Source organism: Arachis stenosperma, chromosome 10, assembly GCF_014773155.1.
Source record: "Arachis stenosperma cultivar V10309 chromosome 10, arast.V10309.gnm1.PFL2, whole genome shotgun sequence".
Classification (NCBI taxonomy): domain Eukaryota; kingdom Viridiplantae; phylum Streptophyta; class Magnoliopsida; order Fabales; family Fabaceae; genus Arachis; species Arachis stenosperma.
Genome location: NC_080386.1, coordinates 61,005,020 through 61,009,793, shown reverse-complemented (window position 1 = coordinate 61,009,793; position 4,774 = coordinate 61,005,020). Strand labels below are relative to the sequence as shown.

The 4,774-nt window shown below is 36.6% G+C and overlaps 1 non-coding gene across 1 annotated transcript; it reads right to left on the bottom strand.

The window, feature by feature from the left end:
- Positions 1-3,684: 3,684 nt before the first annotated feature.
- Positions 3,685-3,767, bottom strand: LOC130959330 (small nucleolar RNA snoR53Y). The gene has a single exon (XR_009078421.1). It is a non-coding gene; the product is annotated as a small nucleolar RNA snoR53Y (small nucleolar RNA).
- Positions 3,768-4,774: the final 1,007 nt, after the last annotated feature.

Here is a 4,774-nt window from a genome sequence, read left to right as displayed (position 1 = left end):
AAGGGATGAAATTGGCATGTTTTGGTAGATTTTGAAAAGAGTTGGAAACGGCTTGTTTTGAAAATGGCACTTTGCGATTTTGAGTGAAAATATGGTTTTTGGGCATACTTTGACGGGACATAACTTGGACTGTGGATTTTTGTTTTGTGCCAAAATTGTTTAAAAGTAAAATTGGATCCAGGATGTCCATGCTGTTCGAAGAACGGGCGAAAAATGATTTAAAATGAGAAAGTTATGTCCGTCGGAAGATTGGGGGTTGAATCTGTGAATTCTGCAGCTTTTAACTTAGAAAATTTTTTTGCAGAATGACCCCCCCACGCGTAGGCGCACTTGGCGTGTACGCGTCATTCTTCAAAAAGACACCATCCACGCGTGCGCATGGTGTGCGCGTGCGCGTCGATGTGCTGCACCCAATGCCCAGCCATTTTCCCGAGAGTTGTGCCAGTTTTGTGCCTGGGGCGCAAACGCACCCACGCGTACGCGTGGCTGATGCCTATGCGTCGTCTGGATGTGTTTCAATCCGCGCGTCCGCGTGGATGACGCATACGCGTCGATGAGCTTTGTGGCCATCCACACGTGCGCGTGAAGTACGCGTGCGTGTAGCCCTGTTTTCATCCCGAAGTTGATTTGTGAGTTTTAAAAGCTAAATCTCATACTTTTAAGCCTCCGATCTCACCCCTTATGCTTTGAATCATTATGATATGCCTAGCAAAGAGGAAGGAGCTACGGGATGTGGTAACTTGCGAATGAAGCAAGGGGAAAAGTTGTGATCAATGATGATCAAAGATGATTATATGAGATATGGAGGATGGCGGTGGAAGTACCGTGTATGCCATGAGCCGAAGGGCTATAATTATAGATAAATGGTTGGTTCTTGATTGAGCCATGAGTCGAATGGCTGAGTTATTTCCGGATACGGCGGAGCCATGTTGAGAAATTGGCTAGTTCTGGATTGAACTGTGAGCCGGATGGCTGAGTTATTGCCGAGTTACGACAAAGCCATTATGGATTATGGCTGAGTATAAAGGCATATATGATAAATGAATAATGATGAAAAATGTTGAATGTAAGCATGCTTGTGTTTTCTCTCTGGTTGTAAGGGTGACAGGGCACCGATACCCTCTAATGGCGACAGGGCGCAGATACCTTCTAATGGCGACAGGACGCAGATACCCTCTAATGATATTAATACGCAACAGAGAGACTGTGCCCGGGTTAGCTACCGGACATGTCAGATTGGCTTGATAACCGACAGATGATATCATCAGCCATAGGGCAGGCATTCATCATTTGCATATGTTTGAATTGTTTGGGTTTGCCTATTTGTTTTGGATTTCTACATTATATGTGCTATGTTACCTGATTATGTGCTACTTGTTCTACTTGTACCTTAATTGTGTATTACTTGCCTGTATTGCTTGTGTTTGTACAACTGAGAGGCCCCTCATGTTGGTGTCGGTGGAGGTTGAGGGCTGTTCTTGATGAGATGAATTGATGATGCGATTGCATGATGATGATGATCATTGGTTGAGATGATTTGAGCTCCCTGGGTAGACGCAGTGATGTGGTTTCACTAGCTCCAGGTGAGGGTATGATGTATTGATATAGAATTGCTGAGACAGTACGACTAATGATGGTTTTGTTTATGATTCTGAATCTGATTCGTGGGAGAGTCAGCGAGTTGGGAATCATATGAGATATGAACTAGATTTAGTATCCCCTTACGACAAATGCCTATTTATGGATTAGTGAGAATCTAGGTTGGATACTGGGTGAAAAGGAGTTTAGGATGCTTAGTGAGTTTTTATTGCAGTGCATTGTATTTATTTGACACTTTTACCGTACTGGGAACCCATGGTCCCGGGGTTCTCATTCCGTATATATCTCTTGTTTTTCATATACAGGTCCAGGTGCTCAGAAGTGAGCTGTGGTTCACCTGAGAGACGGCGAAGATATTTATTTTCTCTACTTTGTATTTTGCTTAGAATCTCTCCACCTTTGCTTTGAAAAGATTATATTATGTATTGAACTCTTTTGGAACTTGCCTATAGAGGCTCTTATGTTTCCTTTGGGAGAGATTAGGATATACTGTTGTCAACTACTTTCATACTGTACCCTAGCCGGCCTAAACTTCGCGAGTCGCAACTAGTGGCTATTTACTTATGCTATAAATATCTATCTGTTATCTATCTCTTAATCTCCTTTATGCCTTGTCCGTATATCGCGTTCGGCTTAACAGTTTAACTTTTCGTTGTCGAAACGTGAGTGATACGTCTTCGCGATTTTATTTCTACTCTTTTCAGACTTCTCGATTAATACTCCTTTCGAAAATTACCTATATTTATATATTAAAAATCCACCTGAGAGTCGTACCACCGTAATATCATTGACTTATGACTCGAGCATAAGGATTTGAATATTAGGGTGTTACAATGTGATTGTTCTATCTGGGTCTGAACCATCGGATGATCAGTTTTCATCAGATGGTGATAAAGACAATGATCAAGATGGGCCACTGGTGGGGGATAATCCACATAATCCGATAGATTTGTCTATTGGCAGCAGTTTATCATTGGAAGTTGATGAACACATTAACGCGTCAAATGAATTGGCTGATCCTACGTAATGCTAGATGTAACTTTTTTCCTTGTGTTTTGGATTTTAATATCATGGGATAGCTTGCTATTTTTTACTGTGGTGACTAATATTCATATTATCCTGAATTAGATATGCTCCAGAGGTTTCTTATGAAAAGAAGATCACAGCTTCGGATCTCGGACAATCTAGATTGGTAACTTGATCTTAAAAGAGTGTTTTCTTTTTTTTTTCTCCAAGCTTATTTGATGTTCTTCTTAAATCTGTTATTCATTGTGTATGAAAATATTATGTTTATGTTAACTATGAATTATTCGTTGCAGTATTTGGCTTCAAAATTTGCTGTGTATTTTAACCCATCTAGAGATGGTTCGATTTGGACGATTACCGGTCCAGATTCCAATGTAGAGAAGAATGTGTTCTTTTTTCACTTACTGAATAGTAGAGAAAGAGGTACAGAATGGAAATTTGGGGTCGGGTGGAGTGAATGTTGTAGAATATACAATTTAAAGGAGGGTGATAGCATTACTTTGAAACTCAGCTCGATAGCTAACCGCCATATAGAGTTATCGATTCAGCGACGTTAAGCATCCTATGTATAACTTTATTTGATGAATATTTTGAATTATACGTTAAGTTGGCTTGGACATGTTTTATTTTTTGTTTAATGAACAAATTTATATATGTTGTATATATTTTGTTTTGCTATCAGTAAGTATCTTGACGTTGTGTGTTCTTAAGATAATACGTAATAGTAAACTACATCTCTGTTGGACTTTTTTTTCTGTTTTTTTTAGTGTCTATCAATTGTTTGAGTATTTTATTATCTTACAAAATATGTTATACTATTTATTGACATATTGAATAATTGTTGTAATCTATTTTTTTATTTTAGTGTAATGATAATTTTATAATTATCCAAAATTAATACAACATATTTATTTTTACAGAATATATTTTAATTATATTATTAGTATTTTTTTTTTTAAAAAGTTTAAATTTTGTGAATCCCATACATTGCACGGGTTATCACGCTAGTAACTACTAAATTGGAAACGAGAAAGAAACAGCGAAATAGTGTAAAGGACAGGCTCCCTTAGTAAAATAAACTGATGTCTTAATCATCTAATATCAGCATTAGCATGGTATTGAAAAAGGGCATCACAGGGAACCAATTTATCCTTTACAAGAACAAAATTCTCATTGATAGCTTAGTTACAAGAACAGAGCTACTTTGTTGATCTATTATCTATGTAAACATTGATATAAAAAATTGCAGCAAAGCAAAAAGCAATACAGATTCAGATTCAGGCATGAAGGTATTAATCAATAATCAGAAGAAATGCAAGACAACACAACATAAATGGCAAAGCATCCATGCATGCTAACTTACACACTGGAAAAGTCAATCATTAAAATAAAAAATATAATGAGAACATAGTTGGAACCTTAAAGTCAATCATGATAACCTTGTATCAACCTGGTGTACATAGTTGGAACCTTAATTCACAAAAGGATATAATGAGAACAAAATCACCTGAGAAAAGGTTTTTAATTGTATATTTTATGATTATATAACACCAAATATAGTTCTGTCTTCAGTTTGGCTTACATTATATTATATAGGATTGTGTAGTGTTAGGCAGAACTATACTTACTCTAGTGAAAACAGTTATAGCATCATCAACTTTAGATCCTTCGGATGGATATGACTCACGCCATCTCTGCCAAATTCCCCTCACACTAAATTTTGGCATAAATTCAACGTAACCTTCAACAGGACAAAATAAATTATTAAGTACATAATATCAGCAAGGCTTGAATTGCATTACAATTAAAAATAAGTTATTAAGCAGCACTGCAGCATTACTAGTATTATTTGATATTTGTTAATCACACCCAAACACGTCAATAACAAAACAAGGAATCCGCCATACACATTAACTGTTTCTTTTTGTCTTCTTACTAATAATCATCCAACTTTCAATTTAGAAAAGAAATGTTCAACTTTTCTCTATGTATTTGCCAATTATCCACTTAACATTTCCCTTAATTAAATGGGACTTTCATAATTCCTTAACAAGGATTAATTACGACACATGAATTAGCTTATATTATGATCATTATATTAATTAAACACATAAAGAGTTAAAACGATCTCTCTTAAATAAGGCAAAAT